This window comes from Ovis canadensis, chromosome 4 (assembly GCF_042477335.2).
Source record: "Ovis canadensis isolate MfBH-ARS-UI-01 breed Bighorn chromosome 4, ARS-UI_OviCan_v2, whole genome shotgun sequence".
In the NCBI taxonomy this organism is placed as follows: domain Eukaryota; kingdom Metazoa; phylum Chordata; class Mammalia; order Artiodactyla; family Bovidae; genus Ovis; species Ovis canadensis.
The window spans coordinates 47,436,463-47,463,532 of NC_091248.1; the positions used below are offsets into that span (position 1 = coordinate 47,436,463).

At 36.7% G+C, this 27,070-nt stretch overlaps 1 protein-coding gene across 1 annotated transcript in view; it reads right to left on the reverse strand.

The window, feature by feature from the left end:
- The window catches only part of LOC138439222 (phosphatidylcholine translocator ABCB4-like), a 134,311-nt gene that overhangs the window by 97,433 nt on the left and 9,808 nt on the right, over window positions 1-27,070 (reverse strand). Inside the window, exon 2 of the mRNA XM_070292380.1 lies at window positions 21,240-21,356. The gene's annotated coding sequence lies outside the window, so the exon portion shown is untranslated. The remainder of the gene's footprint in view (window positions 1-21,239; window positions 21,357-27,070) is intronic.

The window sequence follows — 27,070 nt, forward strand, 5'->3', positions numbered from 1 at the left end:
AGACAGTAGCCCACCAGGCTCTCCCGTCCCTGGGATTCTCCAGGCAAGAACATAGGAGTGGGTTGCCATTTCCTTCTCCAATGCATGAAAGTGAAAAGTGAAAGTGAAGTAGCTCAGTCGTGTCCGACTCTTAGCTACCCCATGGACTGCAGCCTACCAGGCTCCTCCATCCATAGGATTTTCCAGGCAAGAGTACTGGAGTGGGGTGCCATTGCCTTCTCCCTCTATGATAGCAGAGGGGAAAGGAGAAGACCAATAAGGCTAGAGCACAGCAATTTAAAATCAGAAAGAGGATTCTCTGCGCATAGTGTAACTAGAGAACAATGTTGAGAACTGAGGAAAAATCTAAACTCAAAGTGAGTCAGCAAGCCCAAAGTTAGGAAGTTTAATTAGCAAACTAATTCATAGGAAATTTGATACATCAATAGTATCTTACTACATTTGGCCATTTGATATATCAATAGTATCTCATTATATTTGTTCCTGTTTTAGTATATTACTAATTGATAGGTTTTGTCCTCTATGATACTCACAGCTTTTTCATTTTAATCAGCTATTTTTCAAATAAACTTTACAAAATTCACCACTATATCCCACCTCCATATCACCTAGTTGAAGTGTGCAAGATGTTTTTTCAAGATTTTTTTCTGACCACTTTACTGCTAAATTTCGTATTTTTCTTAGACTGTCCAGTCTACAATGCACTACTACTCTCAAAGTCACAAATGACATTTTTAAAATGAAATTTAAATTTTTATTTGAGGCAGTTTTATGTTTTTCTTGTGTGGACCCCTCTCTGAAACAAGAAGGCAGAAAGGATTATTCACTCTTTTGTGCTACATCACGCTCGTTAATACTTCTACTATGACTCAACCATACTAATCTACATCACTGTTTGTTAATGTACCTTCCCTTTGCCCTCCAGAACTGATTTCATGCAAAAGCATGCCTTATTAATCTTTGTATCCCACACGGTAGCAGAGGATCTAGATGGATTGTTAAATAAGAGAATGAATGGTATAAATAGGGTGTGTGTGTGTGTGTGTGTGTGTGTGTGTGTGTGTGTGTGTGAAGATTAGGGGAAAAAAGAAAAAAGAGAAGGCATATGTGCAATGTCAAGCTTAAAGCATGTGCTCCAGGAAAAGTATAGGGAACTCACACTATGACTTGTTGCCAAAGCAGAGGAAAAATGAAGAGTTATATTTAGCCACGAAAAATGTGAAGGGGTGATGGCTATCTTCCTTGGTTTTTTTTTTTTTTTTTCTACTATGTTAGGAAACTTACTCAACTTCCTAAGGTAACCAAGAATCAAGGAATGGTAATTTTAAGTATTACAATGAAAGAGTGGGATCTTTGCCATTTTAAAATGTTTTAATGGGAACTGACAGAATTAGAGGAAGTTAAAAATATATATTTTAATGTACAATAAGTTTGCTGTTGGTATTCAGAGTGCTCAGTCTCTCAGTTGTGTCCGACTGCTTGTGACCTCATGGACTGTAGCCTGCCAGGCTCTTTTGCCCATGGAATTTTCTAGGCAAGAATACTGGGTGGGGTGCCAATTCCTACTCCAGGATCGAACCTGCATATCTTGCACCTCCTGCATTGGCAGGTGCATTCTTTACCACCAGCACCACCTGGCAAGCCAAGTTCTGTGCATTTTTTAAATGCAAGCAATCATGTAACCATGATCACAAGATACATAACAGTTCTATGACCCAAAAAAACTCCTTCATGCTGACAGTATGAACATCAACATCTCTAATCGCTAATCCCTGATAACCACTGAAACTCTTCTCTGACATGACAGTCTGGTCTTTTCTAGAATGTCATACAAATGGAAGCATACAGTATCTGACCTTCAGAGTCTCACTTCTCTCACTTAGCATAATACATCTGACATTCATAAAGCTTGCTGTATACAGAGAAGATTTTTTTTTCCTTTTTTTTTTCTCAGTTTGTATGCACTGTGTTGATTTATCTAGTCATCACATGAAGGACACTGGGCTGTTTCTAGTTTTTAGTGATTATGAATATGACTGTTATAAACAGATCTTTGTGTAAAGATAAATTTCCATTTCTCTTGAGTAAAGGAATTAGCTTCTGGGAAACCATTTTGCATTCCCACTGGCAACACATTAATATTTCAACTTCCCCACATCCCTACTGGAAATGGGTATAGAGTCCAGCAGTGCCTGTGGTTTTAATTGCACTTCCCAATTAACTAATGATACTGAACATGTTTTCATGTGTTTTACATGCCTTTTGCATATTTTCATTGATGAAGGGTCTGTTCAAATCTTTTGTCAGTTATTAAATTGGGTTAGATGTTTTCAAATTATTATAGTCTTTGATTAGCTCTAGTAATTTTCTGGTGGAGTCTTTAGGGTTTTCTATGTAGAAGATGATGTCATCTGCAAACAGTGAGAGTTTCAATTTTTCTTTTCCAATTTGGATTCCTTTTCTTTCTTTTTCTGCTCTGATTGCTGTGGCCAAAACTTCCAGAACTATGTTGAATAGTAGTGGTGAAAGTGGGCACCCTTGTCTTGCTCCTGACTTTAGGGGAAATGCTTTCAGTTTTTCACCATTGAGGATAATGTTTGCTGTGGGTTTGTCATATCTACTTTTATTATGTTGAGGTATGTTCCTTCTATTCCTGGTTTCTGGAGAGTTTTTATCATAAACGGATGTTGAATTTTGTCAAAGGCTTTCTCTGCATCTATTGAGATAATCATATGGCTTTTATTTTTCAATTTGTTAATGTGGTAAATTACACTGATTTGTGGATATTGAAGAATCCTTGCATCCCTGGGATAAAGCCCACTTGGTCATGGTGTATGATCTTTTTAACGTGTTGTTGGATTCTGATTGCTAGAATTTTGTTAAGGATTTTTGCATCTATGTTCATCAGTGATATTGGCCTGTAGTTTCTTTTTTTGTGGCATCTTTGTCTGGTTTTAGTATTAGGGTGATGGTGGCCTCATAGAATGAGTAGGGAAGTTTCCCTTCCTCTGCAATTTTCTGGAAGAGTTTGAGTAGGATAGGTGTTAGCTCTTCTCTAAATTTTTGGTAGAATTCAGCTGTGAAGCTGTCTGGGCTTTTGTTTGCTGGAAGATTCCTGATTACAGTTTCAATTTCCGTGCTTGTGATGGGTCTGTTAAGATTTCTTATTTCTTCCTGGTTCAGTTTTGGAAAGTTGTACTACTCTAAGAATTTGTCCATTTCTTCCACGCTGTCCATTTTTATTGGCATATAATTGCCAATATAGTAACATTGCAGGGTATAAAATCAACACACAGAAATCCCTTGCATTCCTATACACTAATAATGAGAATATAGAAAGAGAAATTAAGGAAAACAATTCCATTCACCATTGCAATGAAAAGAATAAAATACTTAGGAATATATCTACCTAAATAAACTAAAGACCTATATATAGAAAACTAGAAAACACTGGTGAAAGAAATCTAAGAGGACACTAATAGATGGAGAAATACACCACATTCATGGATCAGAAGAATCAATATAGTGAAAATGAGTATACTACCCAAAGCAATCTACAGATTCAATGCCATCCCTATCAAGCTACCAGCGGTATTTTTCACAGAGCTAGAACAAATAATTTCACAATTTGTATGGAAATACAAAAAACCTCGAATTGCCAAAGCAATCTTGAGAAAGAAAAAATGGAACTTGGAGGAATCAACCTGCCTGACTTCAGGCTCTACTACAAAGCCACAGTCATCAAGACAGTATGGTACTGGCACAAAGACAGAAATATAGATCAATGGAACAAAATAGAAAGCCCAGTGATAAATCCACACACCTATGGACACCTTATCTTTGACAAAGGAGACAAGAATATATAATGGATTAAAGACAATCTCTTTAATAAATGGTGCTGGGAAAACTGGTCAACACTTGTAAAAGAATGAAACTAGAACACTTTCTAACACCATAGACAAACATTAACTCAAAATGGATTAAAGATCTAAACGTAAGACCAGAAACTATAAAACTCCTAGAGAAGAACATAGGCAAAACACTCTCTGACATACATCACAGCAGGATCCTCTATGACCCACCTCCCAGAATATTGGAAATAAAAGCAAAAATAAACAAATGGGACCTAAATAAACTTAAAAGCTTCTGCCCAACAAAGGAAACTATACACAAGGTGAAAAGACAGCCTTCAGAATGGGAAAAAATAATAATTATTATATTCTCATAGTTCTTAGCATATTTTGGATACAAGCCCTTTGTCAAACATGTGGTTAGCAACTATTTTCTCCCAGGCTATGGCTTGTGTTATTCTCTTAACAATGTCTTTTGGAGGACAAAAGTTAGTAATTTTCCTGAAGTGTACACGTCATTATTTTTTGCTTCATGGATTACACTTCTGTTGTTTTACCTAAAATGTTTGCCTAATTAAACATAACAAAGATGTTTTATGTTTTTATCAGTTCTTATTTTTTCACATTTAGTCTAAGATCCATTTTGAATTAATTCTTGTATGTGGTGTGAGGTAAAACTCAAAGTTGATTTTTTGCAATATAGAACTATGGACAGAGGTTTGTGACACTGTACAGGAGGCAGTGATCAAGACCACCTCCAAGAAAAAGAAATGCAAAAAGGCAAAATGATGGTATGAGGAGGCCTTACAAATAGCTGTGAAAGAAGAGAAGTGAAAGGCAAAGGAGAAAAGGAAAGATATACCCATTTGAAGGCAGAGTTCCAAAGAATAGCAAGGAGAAATAAGAAGGCCTTCCTCAGTGGTCAATGCAAAGAAATAGAGGAAAACCATAGAATGGGAAAGACTAGAGGTCTCTTCAAGAAAATCAAAGATACCAAGGGAACATTTCATGCAAAGATGGGCTCAATAAAGGACAGAAATGATACGGACCTAATAGAAGCAGAGGATATTAAGAAGAGGTGGCAAGAATACACAGAAGAACAATACAAAAAAGATCTTCATGACCCAGATAACCACGATGGTGTGATCACTCACCTAGAGCCAAACATACGGGAATGTGAAGTCAAGTGGGCCTTAGGAAGTATCACTACAATCAAAACTAGTGGAGGTGATGGAATTCCAGTTGAGGTATTTCAAATCCTAAAAGATGATGCTGTGAAAGTGTGCATGCAATATGTCAGCAAATGTGGAAAACTCAGCAGTGGCCACAGGACTGGAAAAGGTCAGTTTTCATTCCAATCCCAAAGAAAGGCAATGCCAAAGAATGCTCAAACTACAGAACAATTGCACTCATCTCACATGCTAGTAAAATAATGCTCAAAATTTGATCTGGGAGAATGGCATTCAAACATGTATAATATCATATATGAAATGAATCACCAGTCCAGGTTCAATGCATGATACAGGATGCTTGGGGCTGGCGCACTAGGATGACCCAGAGAGATGGTACAGGGAGGGAGGAGGGAGGGTGGTTCAGGATGAGGAACACGTGTATACCCATGGCAGATTCATGTTGATGTAAGGCAAAAACAACACAATATGGTAAAGTGATTAGTCTCCAATTAAAATAAATAATTTTTTTAATCAACCAAATAAAATAATAAATAAAAATGCACTCAATAAAACAGCGAAAAAAAAATTCTCCAAGCCAGGCCTTAACAGTATGTGAACCGTGAACTTCCAGATGTTCAAGCTGAATTTAGAAAAGGCAGAGGAACCATTGATCAAATTGCTAACATCCACTGGATCACATAAAAAGCAAGAGAGTTCCAGAAAAACATCTATTTCTGCTTTATTGACTATGCCAAAGCCTTTGACTGTGTGGGTCAAAAGAAACTGGAAAATTCTGAAAGAGATGGGAATACCAGACCACCTGACCTGCCTCCTGAGAAATCTGCATGCAGGTCAAGAATCAACAGTTAGAACTGGACATGGAACAACAGACTGGTTCAAAATTGGGAAAGGAGTACGCCAAGGCTGTATATTATCACCCTGCTTATTTAACTTATATGGAGAGAACATCATGCAAAATGCCAGGCTGGATGAAGCACAAGCTGGAATCAAGATTGCCGAAAGAAATATCAATAACCTCAGATATGCAGATGCCACCACCCTTATGGCAGAAAGCAAAGAAGAACTAAAGACCCTCTTCATGAAAGTGAAAGAGGAGAGTGAAAAATTTGGCTTAAAACTAAACATTCAAATACAAAGGTCATGACATCCGGTCCCATCACTTCACAGCAAACAGATGGGGAAACGATGGAAACAGTGACAGACTTTATTTTCGGGGGCTCCAAAATCACTGCAGATGGTGACTGCAGCCATGAAATTAGAAGACGCTTGTTCCTTGAATGAAAAGCTATAAACAACCTAGACACCATATTAAAAAGCAGAGACATAACTTTGCCAACAAAGGTCCATCTAGTCAGAGCTATGGTTTTTCCAGTAGTCGTGTGTAGATGTGAGAGTTGGACCATAAAGAAAGCTGAGTGCTGAAGAATTGATTCTTTTGAACTGTGGTGTTGGAGAAGACTCTTGAGAGTCCCTTGGACAGCAAGAAGATCAAACCTGTCAATCCTAAAGGAAATCAGTCCTGAATATTCCTTGGAAGAACTGAAGCTGAAGCTGAAACTCCAATAGTTTGGCTACCTGATGCGAAGAACTGACTCATTTGACAAGACTCTGATGCTGGGAAAGATTTAAGGTGGGAGAAGAAGGGGACAACAGAGGATGAAATGGTTGGATGGCATCACCGACTCAATGGACATGAGTTTGAGTAAACTCTGGGAGTTGGTGATGGACAGGGAGGCCTGGTGTGCTGCAGTCCATGGGGTGGCAGAGTCGGACACACCTGAGTGAAGGAACTGACCTGAATCCCATTGTTCTAGCACTATTTTTTGGAAAAGATGATCAATTTACCAGTGAAATGCCTTTTCTTCTTAGTAAAAAACCAGTCAAGCCTATCTGTGTGCCTCTTATTTCTGGACTCTACTCCATTCTACTTCCCAGGTGGCTCAGTGGTAAACAATCTGTCCTCCAAGCCAGAGACCCAGGTTTGATCGCTGGGTTGGGAAGATCCCCTGAGAAGGAAATAGCAATCCACTCCAGAATTCTTGCCTTGGGAAATCCGATGCACAGAAGAGCCAGTTCATGGAATCACAGAGTCAGATACGACTTAGCAACTTATATATTTATGTATACACGAAAGCTTTTACCAATACGTAAGTGTAAGTAAGTGTTAGTCACTCAGTCGTGTCCAACTCTTTGCGACCCCATGGACTGTAGCCTATTAGGCTCCTCCATCCATGGGATTTTCCAGGCAAGAGTGCTGGAGTGGATTGCCATTTCCTTCTCCAGGGGATCTTCCCGACCCAGGAATTGAACGCAGGTCTCCCACATTACAAAAAAAGCTTGCTAACATTTTGAGAGGACACTGGATCTATTGATCAATAGAGAGAAAACTGACATCTTAACAATGTTTAGTTCTAGAGGAATTATCAGGTCCAAAATGTCACTAATCCTAAAGCTAAGCAGCACTACCCTGCTGTAGACTTCTGTAGATTTCAGCTACACACTGAATGTTTGTGTCTCTCCAACACTGAAACCTAATCCCCAAGTGTGATGGTGTTTGAAAGTGGGGCTTTGGGGAGGTTATCACATCATAAGCCCTCATGAATGGGGTTAGGGCCCTTATAAAAGAGACCATTTGTTTCATTTGTTGGAAGGTTTTCAACTACTTATTCAATCTCTTTAACAGATGCAGGACTAGGCAAGTTATCTATTTCTCTGTTAAGTCTTGTTAGGATTTGTCTTTGAAGAAATTGATCCATTTCATCCATGCTGTCAAATTTATGTTGAGAGTGGTTCATAGTATTTACTTATCCTTTGAATACAGGATCTATAATGATATGCCCACTTTCACTCCTGATACTGGTAGTTGGTCTTCTCTTTCTTGCTCACTCTAGACCAAGAGTTAATAAAATTAAAATGTATTAATGTTTTAAAACAACTAGCCTTTCATGTGATTGGTTTTATTTATTGTTTTTAGGTTTTTAATTTCATCAATTTCTGCCTTTATCTTTATTATTCTGAACTTTCCACTTGCTTTGGGTTTAATTTTCTCTTGTTCTTTTAGTTTCTTCAGGTGGAATCTTGAATTATTGGCTTTAAACCTTTCTTCTTTTCTAATACAAGCTTCCTTATTTAATGCCTAACACTGCTTTAACTTCATTCCATAAATGGTATGATGCATTTAACTTTTCATTCAGTTCAAAATACTTTCTAATTTTCCTTAAGACTTCCTCTTTGAAATATGAATTACTTATGATTTTTCTTTAAAATTCTAAAATAGTTGGTGATTTTTCAGATGCTTCTGTTCTTAATTTCTAGTTTAATTTTGTTAGAGTCAGAGAACATATTTTGTATGATTTTAATTCTTTTAAATTTGTTAAGGTTTGTGTTATGGCTCAGAGTAAGATCTTTTTGAATGTTCCGTTTGCCCTTGAAAAGAACATACAAACTACTGCTGTTGGGTGGAGTGTTTTATAAATGTCAATTTAGTCAGTTGGTTCTGATCTTCTATATTATTGCTGTTATAATATTTTTACATGCTGTTTTATTTTTTATTCTTTATTGCTGCAATATTTTTATGCTATTTTACATTACTGCTGTTATGTTATGCTGTTCAGATCTTCTATATTATTGATATTCTGTCTATCTGACCTACTGGTTATTACAGAGTGCTGTAGTTGATGGGGTTTCCCAGATGGTACAGTTGGTAAAGAATCCACCTGCCAAAGCAGGAGACTCAAGAGATGAAGTTTCAGTCCCTGGGTTGGGAAGATTCCCTGGAGTAGGAAATGCAACCCAACCCAGTATTCTTGCCTGTAGAATTCCACAGACAGAGGAGCCTGGCGGGCTACAGTCCATGGGGTCATATAGAGTCAAACACAAATGAACAATTGAGCATCCACACAGGGACACTATAGTTGATAAGTACAACTGAAGATTTCTCTCTCTCTCTCTCTCTCTTTTTTGGCCACATTGTGAGGCATGTGAGACCTTACTTTCCTGACCAGATGTTAAACCCATGCCCTGCAATGGGAGTATGGAGTCTTAACCACTGCACCAGCAGGGAAGTCCCTACTGTAGATTTTTCTATCTTTAATTCTCAGGTCAGTTCCATCAGTTTTTGCTTTTTGAAGCTATGTTAAATGTATGTATCAGGATTTTTTATGTCTTCTGGACAAACAGACTCTCTCTTTATTATGTTAATGTCCACATTCAATCACATCAATTTTCATTGTTCTGGAATTCACATTATCTGATATTAATACAGTCACTCCAACTTTCTTTCAATTAGTTTCTGCATGGAATATCTTTTTATATCTCTTACTTTTAAACTATCTGTATTACTATAGTAAAGTTTTTTAAATTTTATATGTTGAGTTTTTTCCCCCAAATGATCTCTTTTAATTGGTGTGTCTAGGTCATTTCTATTTAATGCAATTAATAATACAACTGGAGTTAGTTCTACCAGTTGACTGTTTTCTCTTAGCCTTTTTCCCCTCTGCCTTCTTTTGGGTAATTTGAATATCTTCAGCATTCCATTTTAATTTAGCTGTTAGATTTTTTCCTACATCTCTTACTATTTTTACAGTCACTGATTAAGGATTACAATGTAAAACCTAACCTTTGAGATATCTGGGACATTAAACACACCAACACTTACATTATAGGGGTCCCTGAAAGAGAAGAGAGAGAAAGGGTCTGAGAAAAAATATTTTAGAGATTATAGCTGAAAAATTCCCTAACATGAGAAAGGAAACACTGACTCAAGTTCGGGAAAGTACAGAGAGTCCCATACAGGACAAAGGCAAGGAGGAACATGCCAAGACACATATTAATCAAACTGAAAAAATTAAGCACAAAGAAAAACAATAAAGGTAACAAAGGAAAAGCAATACATAATTTACAAGTGGTGGTGGTTTAGATGCTAAGTCATGTTCAACTCTTGTGACCCTGAGGACTGTAGCCCACCATGATCCTCTGTCCATGGGATTTAATCAGAAGAGAAGCCAAGAAAAAGAGGAAGAGAAAAAAGATCTGCAAAAACAAATCCAAAATAATTAAGAAAATGGCAATAGGAACATTACTTTAAATGTAAATGGATTAAATGCTCCAACCAAAAGACAGACTGCCTGAATGGATACAAAAACAGACCCATATATATGCTATCTACAAGAGACTCACTTCAGATCTAAGAACACATCCAGACTGAAAGTGAGGGGACAGAAAAAGGTAGTCCATACAAATGGAAATCAAAAAAGCAACAATAGCAATATCCTTCTGAAACTCCTCCCAAAAACTGCTGAGAAAAGAACACTCCTAAGCTCATTGTAAGAGGTCATCATCACCCTGATACCAAAACCCCGACAAAGATACCACAAAAAAGAAAATTACAGGCCAGTTATCACTAATGACCATAGATGCAAAAATCCTCAACGAAGTACTAGCAAACCAAATCCAACATTACATTAAAAGGATCATACACTGTGATCAAGTGGGGTTTATCCTAGGGAAATAAGGATTCTTCAATATATGCAAATCACTCGATGTGATACACCCCATTAGCAAAAAAAACTCTCTAGAGAGTGACTACAGAGGGAATCTATCTCAACAAACAAAGGTCATATACAACAAACACACAGGTAACATCATTCTCAATGGTGAAAAAATAAAAGCATTTCCTCAAAGATCAGGAACAAGACAAGGGATGTTTACTCTCACATTTATTCAACATAATTTTGGATATCCTAGCCATAGCAATCAAGGAAGAAAATGAAATAAAAGGAATCCAAATTGGGAAAGAAGAAGTAAAATGTCACTGTCTATAGATGATGTGATAGTACACACAGAAAACCCTAAAGACACCACCAAACTACTAGAGCTCATCAGTGAATTTGGTAAAGTTGCAGGGCACAAAATTAGTAAGCAAAATCTCTTACATTCCTATATACTAACAATGAAAGAGCAGAAAGAAAAACAATCCCATTTACTGTCACATCTGAAAGAATAAAATACCTAGGAATAAACCTATATAAGGAGGCAAAAGACCTGTAGTCATAAAACTATGAAACACTAATGAGAGAAATCAAAGATGACAAGCAGACAGAAGATATACCATGTCCTTGCATTGGAAGAATGAAAATATTGTCAAAATAATTATACTACCCGAAGCTATCTAGAGATTCAATGCAATTCATATCAAATTACCAGCAGTATTTTTTCACAGAACTAGAACAAAAAATGTTTTCAGTTTATGGAAATACAAAAAACCCTCAAAAGCCAAAACAATCTTGAGAAAGAAAAATAGAGCTGGAGGAATCAGGCTCCCTGACTTTAAATTATACTACAAAGTATACTACAAAATATTTGGTCATGGCACATGAGACTGGCACAAAAACAGATAGATAGATTAATGGAACACAACAGAAAGTGCAGAGATATATCTATGCATTATGGTCAACTAATAAGGCAAACGAGTCAAGAATAAAATAATGGAGGAAAGACAGTCTCTAATAAGTGCTGCTGGGAAAACTAGACAGTATGTAAAAGAATAAAACTAGAACATTCTTCAACATCATACACAAAAATAGACTCAAAATGGATCAAATACCAAATATAAGATCCAGACTCTATAAAACTCTTAGAGGAAAACAGGCAGAACACTATAACATAAACTGCAACAATATCTTTTTGGATCCACCTCCTAGAGTAACAAAAACAAAAATTAATAAATGGGACCCATTTAAACTTAAAAGTTTTTGCACAACAAAAGAAAGCATAAACAAAATGAAAACCATTTTCACAAAATGGGAGAAAACATTTGCAAACAAAGAGACCAACAAGGGATTAATCTCCAAAATACACAAACAGCTCATGCAACTCAATATAAAAAAATAAACAACTCAACCAAAAAAAAGGAGGAAGATCTAAACAGACATTTCTCCAAAGAGGACATACAGATGGCCAAAATCACAGGAAAAGATCCTCAACATCACTAATTATTAGAGAAATGCAAATCAAAACTACAATGATAACCTCATACCAGTCAGAATGGCCAAAAACAAAAAGAATACAAATAATAATGCAGGAGAGGGTGTGGAGAAAAAGGAACCCTCCTGCGCTATTGGCAGGAACATAAACTGGTACGACTATTATGGAGAACACAATGGAGGTTCCTTAAAGGAATTAAATATAGAACTACCATATGATCCAGCAATTCCACTTCTGGGCACAAATCTGGAGAAAACCATACTCCCAGAAGATATATGCACCCCAGTGTTCACTGCAGCACCGTTTACAATGGCCAAGACACAGAAGCAGCCTAATATCCACTGACAGAGGAATGGATAAAGAAGACGTGGTACATTTACAATGAAATATTACTCAGTCATAAAAAAGAATGAAATAATGACCTAAATTGTTTCAATGAGTAATACCCAGGAACAGACTTCACTGTCAAATACAAAATAAAACTTTGTATCTACAGGAACAAAAAGTATTTAAAAGCCAGGGCTACAGGATGCAAATAGGTGAATTTATGTGTAAATAAAGGGGAAACTCAGAAAAAGGGGGATCAAACTACCACACAATTGCACTCATTTCACAAGCTAGTAAAGTAATGCTCAAAATTCTCCAAGCCAGGCTTCAGCAATACGGGAACTGTGAACTTCCTGATGTCCAAGCTGGTTTTAGAAAAGGCTGGGGAACCAGAGATCAAATTGCCAACATCTGCTGGATCATGGAAAAGTCAAGAGCATTCCAGAAAAACATTTATTTCTGCTTTATTGACTATACCAAAGCCTTTGACTGTGAGGATCACAATAAACTGTGGAAAATTCTAAAACAGATGGGAATACCAGACCACCTGACTTGCTGCCTCTTGAGAAATCTGTATGCAGGTTAGGAAGCAACTGTTAGAACTGGACATGGAACAACAGACTGGTTCCAAATAGGAAAAGGAGTAGGTCAAGGCTGTATATTGTCACTCTGCTTATTTAACTGATATGCAGAGTACATCATGAGAAATGCTGGACCGGAAGAAACACAAGCTGGAATCAAGATTCCCAGGAGAAATATCAATAACCTCAAATATGTGGATGACACCACCCTTATGGCAGAAAGTGAAGAGGAACTCAAAAGCCTCTTGATGAAAGTGAAAGAGGAGAGTGAAAAAGTTGGCTTAAAGCTCAACATTCAGAAAATGAAGATCATGGCATCTGGTCCCATCACTTCATGGGAAATAGATGGGGAAACAGTAGAAACAGACTTTATTTTGGGGGGCTCCAAAATCACTGCCGATGGTGACTGCAGCCATGAAATTAAAAGACGCTTACTCCTTGGAGGAAAAGTTATGACCAACCTAGATAGCATATTCAAGAGCAGAGACGTTACTTTGCCAACTAAGGTCCACTAGTCAAGGCTATGGTTTTTCCAGTAGTCATGTATGGATGTGAGAGTTGGACAGTGAAGAAGGCTGAGCGCCGAAGAATTGATGCTTTTGAACTGTGGTGTTGGAGAAGACTCTTGAGAGTCCGTTGGACTGCAAGGGGATCCAACCAGTCCATTCTGAAGGAGATCAGCCCTGGGTGTTCTTTGGAAGGAATGATGCTAAAGCTGAAACTCCAGTACTTTGGCCACCTCATGTGAAGAGTTGACTCACTGGAAAAGACTCTGATGCTGGAAGGGATTGGGGGCAGGAGGAGAAGGGGACGACAGAGGATGAGATGGCTGCATGGCATCACTGACTCAATGGACTTGAGTCTGAGTGAACTCTGGGAGTTGGTGATGGACAGGGAGGCCTGGTATGCTGCAATTCATTGGGTTGCAAAGAGTCGGACATGACTGAGTGACTGAACTGAAACTTTAAAATATATATATAATATACAATATACTGTATTACCTAGATATGAATTTATTAAATAACATTGATTATATGTTATTATATGTGATATAATATCCATATATATGTACACACACATCTGAGTATTTTTCATTTTTAAGAAGTTTTATTGGCATATAGTTGATTTACAATGTTGTGTTAGTTTCTGTTTGTACAGCAAAGTTAATCAGTTATACACATGGCGACACTCTTTTAGATTCTTTTCCCATATAGGTCATTACAGAGTACTGAGCTGAGTTCTCTGGCACCACTGATTCTTATTCATCTTTCATTCAAAACCATCTTTTCAATTCTCCAATCTCTTTACTACATATAAGCAACGCTCAAGTTCTATCGATATGTATACCTTTTTTCTCCTACCATGACACATGGCTTGTGGGATCTTAGTTCCCCAACCAGGGATTAAACCCAGGATGGTGGCAGTTAAAGCACGATGTCCTGACCACTGGACCACCAGTGAATTCTCCAGTCCCATAGATTCTGCTTGCACAGTACCTCTGTGTTTTCATTTCAGTTCCCTCTGCCATCCAGTTCAGACTCTCATTACCTTTCAATCAGACTTATCTTAACAAACATTTCTGACTCCCTACCGCTAAGCTCTCCTAACTCTCAAAGTGTCTAGATATTGTTTCCAGATTAATGTTTTGATTCTGATATATTCTTCTGAAACACTTTGAATAACTTCTTACAATATCCTGCCCAACTTTAATCTTCATGTAATTCAAAGTGGTTCAAAAAGTAATCCCAACTTACCTTTCTACCCTTATTTTGCCCTTCTACATACAGAATTTATCTGGGCAAAGTAAAAGGAACTCCTCAGCATTTCCTGGACATAACTCATTTCCTCTCTCCATGCTACCTATGATTTATTCCTGATATTCAAATGCCTGCATCTTGACCTAGACATCTCAAATGAAATCTCTTTCAGAAGTTTTTTCTTGATCCCTGCCAACAGAGGAAGTGTTGCCATTTTTGACTCTTCTAGAGATCTGGGTATTTTTTAATTATATGACAATAGAAACTATCTAAAAGGAACTAGTGAATACTTACTATCAGTGCCAGACTTGTTTACATCACAACATCACACGCTTTGACCATTAAGTTTAACTGCTCACTCAAATCAACAACAAAGGGTAAGGATAACTTTCAAAGAAGAAAAGAAGAGAAAAGTTTGGAACTCTCTCTAGAGACAGCAAAAACTTGTCCTTGGAATGGAAAGCAGGAATTTAAGGAAAATCTCTCTTCCCAACACAAAAGTAGAAATACTAGATAAAATATAATAAATACACTTTATTTTTATTTTTATTTTTTTTTATTTTTTTATTTTTTAAATTTTAAAATCTTTAATTCTTACATGCATTCCCAAACATGAACCCCCCTCCCGCCTCCCTTCCCATAACATCTTTCTGGGTCATCCCCATGCACCAGCCCCAAGCATGCTGCATCCTGCGTCAGACATAGACTGGCGATTCAATTCACATGATAGTATACATGTTAGAATGTCATTCTCCCAAATCATCCCACCCTCTCCCTCTCCCTCTGAGTCCAAAGGTCCGTTGTACACATCTGTGTCTCTTTCCCTGTCTTGCATACAGGGTCGTCATTGCCATCTTCCTAAATTCCATATATATGTGTTAATATACTGTATTGGTGTTTTTCTTTCTGGCTTACTTCACTCTGTATAATCGGCTCCAGTTTCATCCATCTCATCAGAACTGATTCAAATGAATTCTTTTTAATGGCTGAGTAATACTCCATTGTGTATATGTACCACAGCTTTCTTATCCATTCATCTGCTGATGGACATCTAGGTTTAAATACACTTTTAAACATGGCAAACACATGGGGAAAAAACTCACAGAAATCCTTAAGGGGCCAAAAATGAAAGTGAAAGTGAAGTCACTCAGTTGTGTCCGACTCTTTGCGGCCCCGTGGACTGTAGCCTACCAGGCTCCTCCATCCATGGGATTTTCCAGGCAAGAATACTGGAGTGGGTTGCCATTTCCTTCTCCAGGGGATCTTCCCAACTCAGGGATTGAACCCGGGTCTCCCGCATTGTAGGCAGACGCTTTACCCTCTGAGCCACCAGGGAAGTCTAAGAGACTCTATAAAAATTCTAAAACTTAATGCATCAAAATAGACTCAAAATACAGAAAGCAAAAATAGACATATCTTAAGAATAACTTAAGAAATTCATCAGAATGATACTTTAAAGCTTCTGTTATTAATAGATCAAACTGACAAAAATGTGACTAGTATTTGAAAAAAATAATCAAGAATTGGAGAATACAAATTCTTCTCAATATAGAACATTTATTGAAACTAATCATACACTAAGCCATTAAGCAAACCTTATGTTTCAAAAATATCTGCCATACAGACCAAATTCTCTGATCATAAGTCAATTAACATAGAAATAAAAGTGAAAATGTAAAAGCTATTTTCAGAAACATTAAAAAAAACTTCTAAATATGGCAGCTAAGACCTGGTACAGACAGACAAATATTTTTTTTTAAATAAATAAAGAGAGGGATGGTACGGGGAGGGAGGAGGGAGGGGGGTTCAGGATGGGGAACATGTGTACACCCATGGCAGATTCATGTTGATGTATGCAAAACCAATACCATATTGTAAGGTAATTAGCCTCCAGTTGAAATAAATAAATTTATATTAAAAAGAATAAATGAAGAGAATGATTAGGAAAATAATACTTCATTTGTCCCTATCAAACTTGATCTCTGGCAACTGATTTAGAGAATCTAAAACACATGACAAGCAACAGTTAAGCTTTTAGAATCTCTGGGGTTTTACTTGGCCTTTACTTAAACATAAACAAAAGTGTGATGTGGGAATCAGAAAGTCACTGTAATCTCAAACTCCAACCAACACAGACGTTACCTATTTGAAGCACTTTACTCAGCTCTGAGTACCAGATTTTAAGATCCAGTAAACCAATGATAAACCCGAAGAATGAGACTACAGTGGTTCCAGAAGACTGAAAGAACTAGAGATATTTCACCTGAAGAAAGAAAAGGGGAACTAAGGAAAAAGGATTATGTAGTAGCGACTTTTAATATGTATTAGGCTCACAATTTTAAAAAGAGGCAGAAAAGCACAGTCACCTAAGTTGATTTCTTATATTATACATCAGAATTTTCTAACAATCTGAACTGCCCCCAAAATAATGGCCTGCTGTACTGTTCCTTGTTCCCTGATATCAGCAGTATTCAAATGAAGACCGTATGTCCACCAGCTGGAAATATCTGTTGGTGGATTGCTTCAGTAGGAGACAGACTAGTGATTTTAAAGCTATGATTAATGGTGCTGCCCGAAGTGGTACTGTGGAGGTGGGGTGTGATTGCTGCTGAGCTGGAAAAATGCGTGATATTCCCACCCAGCTTCAATAAGACCTTCCACTTACATATCCAGCATCTGCAGTGGCTTTTATTGGGGGAGACGGAAGTTAACTGGAGAAGAGGATTATGCTTTAGAGCAAAAGTTAAAAAATGACTGAAGTTAAGACATGAACTAAGGCCTCTTTGAACTTTCCATTCTGTGATCAATTCTTGGTTCTCAGCTATATTCCAGAAAAGTAAGATCATCAACTTATTATAGCATTACTGCAGACAACATTAATATAGTGATTTTAAAAGTCTTGTATTTTTTTTTAATAATGAGTCTGTTAGAATGAATGAAGCTCTCTTTGCTGCCTGTGTCAGTACAGCCTATAGTGGGCCTGGGGTGAATTTTTGTTTTTCCTCTGAAAAAAACTGATTAACTAAATGCCTTTTTATTAAAAAAATAAAAATAGCTACAGAAAATAAGCCTTGTAAACCCAGGAAGTCATACATTTTAAACTTGTACTTCTATCAAGGAAAGAATAGAAAAAATTAGTTGTTACATTAACTAAATTCTATGTGAACACCCTATATTATCAAAATAATTATATAACTTTTGCAAAATTAAAGGCAATTTGTTAATTATTAGAATAGCAAAAAATGGGGCAATACTATATGAAACTTTCTAGACACCTGAATCTTTAATAAACTACCTCATCAAGAAAGTTACAGATCATTTCATGATTCATAACCATACTAACAACAGTGACCACCATAGTTGATCTACAGGAACATTTTTAAAAGCATGTTTTGAATTATTAATCTCACCAAGCTTAAAACATTCACAGATTTCAGAATCATCTTTCTTACTGTCATTCTAGCGGAAGTCTTATCCATAAAATAACTAGAGATTGTATTCTCAACACAGCAGTCCACTGGCTTCTACAGAAATAACATTTATGGTGAAGAAGTCAGTCTAAGGTCTACGATGTATATTTTGCTGAGGCATGTTTCAGAAGATGGCAGAGAGATGTGCCACTTATATAGTAGTGAGTCTACCCCATCACTCAGCATGGCGAGATCAACGTGGTTTGTTTTCTTTGTAGTTTATGTATTTTGTGAACAAATTACATGCTAAATGGTATACCAAATCAAGGGAATTGAGGTCTTATGATAAAACCTTTGTGGAACATTAAGATACCTCAAACACCACTGTATTTCATATGGTTTAAAATATTATTTGTAAATTGACATATAAAATTAAAAAATGATAACAACACAATATAGTAACTATGAAAATATTTCAAAATGTTTTCAGACACTTTGTTTTCATAAAAACTTATTTTCTCATAAAGGGTAACATGGAAATTTAGAAAATATTGAATATCAAAACTAAGAAAAATAAATAACCCTTTAAAAATACAGAACAATGAACTTTAACAGAAAAGCACCAGGGATTTTTATGGATCCCATTTTAAGATGCAAAAGGCTGAATGAATTCAGATTTTGTTACCGTCATTTAACATTTAATTAAATTCAACCATTTATTATAAGCCTACAGGACTGCTCAACTGATTTAAACAATTATAGTAAAACTTGATGCTTTCAGCATTAAAAAGCAAACAACAGAACTTTCAGATTAAATTTGAGATGCTCATAAATTGTATCACCAAAATGTTACTTATTTGAAATTACTATACCATTAAGATCATAAAGATAATAAAAACTTAAGTGAAAACATCTAATGATCAAATTTCCTTTAGGGAAACTAGGCAACTGAATTAATGTGGTAAAATTATCAATTATTACTACTAAAATTTATATACTACATACTATTTCTTGATACTATCAGCTATATTTTATAGATATATATTTTTAAAAGTATAACATTTCTGAAGGAACACAGTTTTCATTTTTTCTTTTGAATTTTAAGAGATTTATGACTCTGACAAATATATTTACTGATTTTTTTAAGTCCAGCATCTCTTTTATATAGCTCTTTTTTAATCTACCTACTGCTAAAAATTTTTCAAAGATTTTGAATTTATTGAAGAAAAGATTAAGCAAACAATGCCTGGTATCCTCTGTAAACTGATTAAAATACCAACTAGTAATCTTTGAGGAAGAGTTACCTTTTAATTTAAGCTTTTATTTCCATTACATATAGAAAGTGAATCTGCTTCTTGTATGCGGCAATTAATATTCAACATTTCTTATGCATCCTGGATGGGTATAAATTCAAGATTAGATTCTTTACCAGGGACATAGCCAAAAGATTCAGCTCACTTTAGTCGCTCAGTCGTATCCGACTGTTTGCGACCCCATGAATAGCAGCACGCCAGGTCTCCCTGTCCCTTACCAACTCCCGGAGTTCACTCAGACTCACGTCCATCGAGTCACTGATGCCATCCAGCCATCTCATCCTCTGTCATCCCCTTCTCCTCCTGCCCCCAATTCCTCCAAGCATTAGAGTCTTTTCCAATGAGTCAACTCTTCACATGAGGTGGCCAAAGTACTGGAGTTTCAGCTTTAGCATCATTCCTTCCAAAGAAATCCCAGGGCTGATCTCCTTCAGAATGGACAGGCTGGATCTCCTTGCAGTCCAAGGGACTCTCAAGAGTCTTCTCCAACACCACAGTTCAAAAGCATCAATTCTTTGGTGCTCAGCTTTCTCCACAGTCCAACTCTCACATCCATACATGACCACTGGAAAAATCATAGCCTTGACTAGACGGACCTTACCAAAGCAATGTCTCTGCTTTTGAATATACTATCTAGGTTGGTCATAACTTTTCTTCTAAGGAGTAAGCGTCTTTTAATTTCATGGCTGCAGTTACCATCTGCAGTGATTTTGGAGCCCCCCAAAATAAAGTCTGACACTGTTTCCACTGTTTCTCCATCTATTTCCCACGGAGTGATGGAACCAGATGCCATGATCTTCGTTTTCTGAATGTTGAGCTTTAAGCCAACTTTTTCACTCTCCTCTCTTACTTTCATCAAGAGGCTTTTGAGTTCCTCTTCACTTTCTGCCATAAGACTGGTGTCATCTGCATATCTGAGGTTACTGATATTTCTCCCAGCAATCTTGATTCCAGCATGTGCTTCCTCCAGCTCAGTGTTTCTCATGATGTACTCTGCATATAAGTTAAATAAGCAGGGTGACAATATACAGCCTTGACGTAAGCGTTTTTTAATTTTATGGCTGCAGTCACATCCGCAGTGATTTGGAGCCCAAAAAACTAAAGTCTGACACTGTTTCCCCATCTATTTCCCATGAAGTGATTGGACAATACACCATGATCTTCATTTTCTGAATGTTGAGCTTTAAGCCAACTTTTTCACTCTCCTCTTTCACTTTCATCAAGAGGCTTTTGAGTTCCTCTTCACTTTCTGCCATAAGGCTGGTGTCATCTGCATATCGGAGATTATTGATATTTCTCCCGGCAATCTTGATTCCAGCTTGTGCTTCTTCCAGCCTAGCGTTTCTCATGATGTACTCTGCATAGAAGTTAAATAAGCAGGGTGACAATATACAGCCTTGATGTACTCCTTTTCCTATTTGGAACCAGTCTGTTGTTCCATGTCCAGTTCTAACTGTTGCTTCCTGACCTGCATACAGGTTTCTCAAGAGGCAGGTCAGGTGGTCTGGTATTCCCATCTTTTGAAGAATTTTCCACAGTTTATTGTGATCCACATGGTCAAAGGCTTTGGCATAGTCAATAAAGCAGAAATAGATGTTTTTTTGGAGCTCTCTTCCTTTTTCCTTGATCCAGCAGATGTTGGCAATTTGATCTCTGGTTCCTCTGCCTTTTCTGAAACCAGCTTGAACGTCTGGTTCTAAAATCAGTTTTTTATTTCTCAAGATGGTACAGTCTAAATCACACTAAACTGTATAATTTCTAAAATCTCAAGCTTGTTAATAACAGAACTGTTGGAAGGATAAATAATACATTAGCGCTATTACCTTTCAGTCGGTGACTCAGAATCTGTTCCAAACTGGCTGCAAAGTTGGTGAATTCAGGAGAAGAATCATCAATTGTCTCAAAGCAGGACAGATCAATCAGGGTCTTCACAGGAAACCCTGAGGAGAGTCAAAAAGTTGGTTTAAACCTCAACATTCAGAAAACTAAGATATTGTCACCCTGCTTATTTAACTTATGTGCAGAGTACATCATGAGAAACACTGTGCTGGATGAAGCACAAGCTGGAATCAAGATTGCCGGGAGAAATATCAGTAACCTCAGATATGCAGATGACACCACCCTTATGGCAGAAAGTGAAGAGGAACTCAAAAGCCTCCTGATGAAAGTGAAAGAGGAGAGTGAAAAAGTTGGCTTAAAGCTCAACATTCAGAAAATGAAGATCATGGCATCCGGTCCCATCACTTCATGGGAAATAGATGGGGAAACAGTGGAAACAGTGTCAGACTTATTTTTTTGGGCTCCAAAATCACTGCAGATGGTGACTGCAGCCATAAAATTAAAAGACGCTTACTCCTTGGAAGGAAAGTTATGACCACCCTAGATAGCATATTCAAAAGCAGAGACATTACTTTGCCAATAAAGGTCCATCTAGTCAAGGCTATGGTTTTTCCAGTGGTCATGTATGGATGTGCGAGTTGGACTACAAAGAAAGCTAAGTGCCAAACAATTGATGCTTTCGAACTGTGGTGTTGGATAAGACTCTTCAGAGTCCCTTGGACTGCAAGGAGATCCAACCAGTCCATCCTAAAGGAGATCTGTCCTGGGTGTTCATTGGAAGGACTGATGTTGAAGCTGAAATTAAATACTTTGGCCACCACATGCAAAGAGCTGACTCATCTGAAAAGACCCTGATGATTGGAAAGATTGAGGGCAGGAGGAGAAGGAGACGACAGAGGATGAGATGGCTGGATAAGATCACCAACTCAATAGATGGGGGTTTGGGTGGACTCCGGAAGTTGGTGATGGACAGGGAAGCCTGGCATGCTGCAGTTCATGGGGTTGCAAAGAGTCAGACACGACGACCTGAACTGATTTTGTAGATCTTTTTTCTTCTGTTGTATTTCTTGACTATATATGTCCCTTTAACATTTGTTTTAAAGCTGGTTTGGTGGTACTGAATCCTCTTAACTTTGGTTGTCTGAAAAGCTTTTTATTTCTCCATCAATTTTGAATGAGCTCCTTGCCGGGTACAATAATCTTGGTTGTAGGTTTTTCCCTTTCAGTACTTTAAATATATCCTGCCATTCCCTTCTGACCTGCAGAGTTTCTGCTGTAAGATCAGCTGTTAAACATATGGAGTTTCCTTTGTATGTTACTTGTTGCTTCTCCCTTGCCTTTTTAATATTCTTTGTGTTTAGTCTTTTTTAGTTTCATTCGTATGTTTAGGACAAAACAATTTTTTTTATAACTTGTTAGAATTAGAAAGCATGCAAACAAAAAAAATTTCCCAGCTTAAATTAATTCATTTGATTTCTTATATGAAATAATTTCCAATTAAAATCAGCTTAATAAAGAATACTTTCACTGGACACCTGTATCACATATCACTTTGGAATTCAATTCTTCTTTGTCCAAAGACAAATGAAAATACTCAAGTAATGTATTTTAACATAAGTAAGCTATCGAGGCTTCCCAGGTGGCTCAGTGGAAAAGAATCTGCCTGCCAACACAGGAGATGAGGATTCAATCTCTGGATTGGGAAGATCCCCTGGAGAAGGCAATGGCAACTCACTCCAGTATCCTGGCCTGGGAAATTCTATGGAAAGAGGTGCCTGGAAGGCTACAGCCCACAACAGTGTCACAAAAAGTGTGGGACACGACTTTGCAACTGAACAATAACAATGACAAGCTATCTAGTAATCTAGATAGACAGTTCTACTACTGAAGCTATTAGATGTTTTAATTTCAGTGCTTTTTATTTTTTTCAGTTTTTAAAGGTTATATCCACTGATAATTACTAGAAAATATTTGCTATATTTCTCATGCTGTATAATATATCCTTGTAGTTTATTTTATACCTAGTATAAAATATATAACAAAAAAATTTTTTAAAGCATTTATCTCTTAATCTTCTACCCTTACACTACCCCTCCCCCAGTCCTCTCCCCCACTGGTAACCACTGGTTTGCTCTCTGTATCTGTGAATCTAAAGCTATCTGATGTTTAAAACCCCTCATTAGAGATTATTCATAAGGGTGGCCTTTTTTTTTTTTTAAGAAGTGAGAATGGTTCTTTAGTTTACCTTCAACCTTGTTTTAGAAATATTCACTGCTACTATTCTTCACTAGTTGGACATAATTACCTCATTTGACAAACATCCCTATTATGTACTAGATGCTGGGAATAAAATACATGCTTAATAAACTATCATTCCTGGACTTGAGAAATGCACATTCCAATAGAAGACAAAAAGATAATTAGATTACAGCATAATGAGCACCATATTTATTAAAAAGTATTTTGGGATAAGGGGGGATAAATGGTTGTAACATTACTGGAGAAGCAGTAACAGTTAAATTTGGATTTACTGTAATAAATCAAGGGTCAAAAGGATAGAAATCAAAAATATAAAGAGTTGACCCTTGAAAAACCCAAGTTTGAAGTGTGTAAGTCCACTTATACATGGTCCATTTATTTCCCATTTATGCTACAGTGGTATATGATTGTGGTTGGTTGAATCTGTAAACGCTGTCACAGTCTGGAGGGTTGACTGCATACATATGACTGTTAAAGGTGGATTTCTGACTTGGGGAAGGTAAGCACCCCTAAGCCTCATACTATTCAAGGGTAAACTATACAGAAAATGAAAAAGAATATATAACAAACAAGTTCATACAGAGAAAGCTAAAGGGAATAAATGAAATAACAAAAAATAATGATACATAAGATAAAAAGTGAACATAAATAGTAAAGTGGTAGTCATAAATCCAAATGTAATACATTAACTATAAATAGGCTAAATGCTCTAAACAAACAACTAGATAAAATGTAAAATTAAATTCTATCCTGCCTACAAAGAGACATTTTTAAGGACCCAGAAATACTGAAAGTTAAGAATAAAAAGTATATCATATAAACACTAACTAAAAGAAAGCTATTTTAACTATGCTAATAGCAGAAAAACTAGACTTTAAGGTAGGAACACTATTAGAGATAAAGAAGGACGTTTCATGATAACAAAGGAATGAAATCACTAGGAAGAGATCACAATTCTCAATCCATACCCACATGGTAATCAAACAACAAAACATTGTAGCAAATCAATGAGAGAGCTAAACAGAGGAATAGACAAATCTACACTCAGATCTGACAGATCTAACACACCTCTCTCAGCATCAGGCTGAGCACACAGAAAACTAGGAGGACAGTGAAATTAGGAACACAATGGCATCTATAAAACATGCAATCAACAATGACAGAATACAGTCCTCCCTTGCTATCTGCAGGGAATTGCTTCCAGGAACCCTGAAGAAACCAAAATCCACAGATGCTCAAGTTCCTTAGAGTTGGCCCTCCACACTGCTGGATGTGGAACTGGTGAATACAGAGGACTGTTTATCTTTTTTTCAAATGCATATGAAAGAGTTACTAAAATTGACCAAATCTTGCATTGTAAAGTGAAGAACTGACTCATTGGAAAAGACTCTGATGCTGGGAGGGATTGGGGGCAGGAGGAAAAGGGGACGACAGAGGATGAGATGGCTGGATAGCGTCACTGACTCGATGGACATGAGTTTGAGTGAACTCCGGGAGTTGGTGATGGACAGGGAGGCCTGGCGTGCTGTGATTCATGGGGTCGCAGGAGTCGGACACGACTGAATGACTGAACTGAACTGAAAGCAAGCATAGATAAAAATTAAAAACTTTTAAAATCATTTCGAATACTCTCTGCACAGTGGAATTAAGTTAGAAATCAGTAACTAAAAACAGAAAATCCTCAACTGTCTGAAAGTTAAACAGTACCTTTTAAAATAAACAATGAGTCAAAGAAGAAATCCCAACAGAAAGTAGAAAACATTTTAAACTAATTAACAATGAAGATACAAATTTTAAATCTGTGTCTGACTCTGCGACCCCATGGACTGTAGCCCACCTGGGTCCTCTCCTCTGTTCATGGAATTCTTCAGGCAAGACTACTGGAGTGGATTGCCATTCCCTTCTACAGGGGATCTTCTCAACCCAGAGATCAAACCCGGGGCCTCCTGCATTGCAGGCAGATTCTTTACTGTCTGAGCCACCAGGGAAGCCCCTTGTTTGCTATCCCAAAGCAATGTCAAACAAGGCAATCTGTGGTCTGAAAATGCAGATTGGAAAGAAGAAAGGCCGAAAAACAATGATCTAAACTTCCATCTCAAGAATTAGAAAAAGAACAGGAACTTAATAAAAAAGCGGAAGGAAGGAAATACTAAATACAATAAGAGAAAGCAACAAACTAAGATACATACAGAAAGGAAATTAACAAAGCTAAAGGCTGGTTCTCTGAAGATATTAATAAAATTTATATACTCCCAGCAAGAAAAAAAAAGGGAAAAACAGATATTATTAAAATCAGAAGGAAAAAATGGGAAATGACCAGATTTTTAAATGATAACAAGATATTCAGAGGATATTGAGAGAAGCTTTAAATTTGGTAACATACATGAATAGGTGTATTCCTTGAAAAACTCACTGAAACTGATAAAAGAATAAACAGGAAATCTGAATTGTTTGGTATCTATTAAATAAATTGAGTCTATTACTAAAAGACTTCCCACAAAGACAATTTGTGGTTCAGATTTCTTCCCTGGTGAATTCTTCCAAAAGTTTAAGAAAGAAAGAATATTAACTGTACACAAATTCTTCTACAAAACAGAATAAAAGAACATTTCCCAATTTGTAAAGTCAGATAATCTTACTGACAAATCTAGACAACTATAAGAACAATCACAGATCAATTGCTTTCATGAATATGCAAAAATCCCAAATAAAATATCACCTCACTTAATGTAAAGATACGTAAAAAAGATAACACAGCACAACCCAGTTTATTTATTCCAGGGTGAGTTAGCATCAAAAAGTCAATTAGTGTGATTAACTACATAAAGAGAAAAAAGGAGAGAAATCATATGTTCATCTTGGAAGAAAACGTATTTGATAACATTTGTTGTTGTTCAGTTGCTAAGTCGTGTCTGACTCTGCGACCCCATAAATTGTAGCTTGCCAGCTTCCCTATCCTTCACTATCTCCCAAAGTTTGCTCAAACTCATTCAGCATCCCCTTACAATAAAAATTCTCAGCAATCTATTAGTAAAAAAAGAACTAAGAAAAACCTACTGCAAACATCAGTGGTAAAACTGTTAATGCTTTCTACAATACTGTGGTCCTAGGCAGTGCAGAAAGACAAAAAAGAAAAGCCGTAAAATTTAAAAAGAGAAGAAATAAAATAGGTAGAAGACATGACAATGTTTTCAGAATGCTAAATACACACACACAAAACTGCAGATAATCTATTAGCATTAACAGCACAACTGGTAAAATTGCTAATTACAAGAACAACATTATAAAAAGTCGATTTAATGTCTATATATCAGCAAAAAAGAAAAAAGTTTTAAAGTTATTATAATACAGAGATATTAAATATGGGAGAACAAATCTAAAAATATAAAATCTATATATTTAAAACTATGAAACATCTTTGAGAAAAATTTCAGAATTACAAATACATGAAAGGATGGACACTTTTTACTCATGGATTGCATTTAAGTCTTGTCAAGATGACAGATGATGTATAGATTAAATTTAATCTTGAAAAAATTCCAGCAGATTTTTAAAA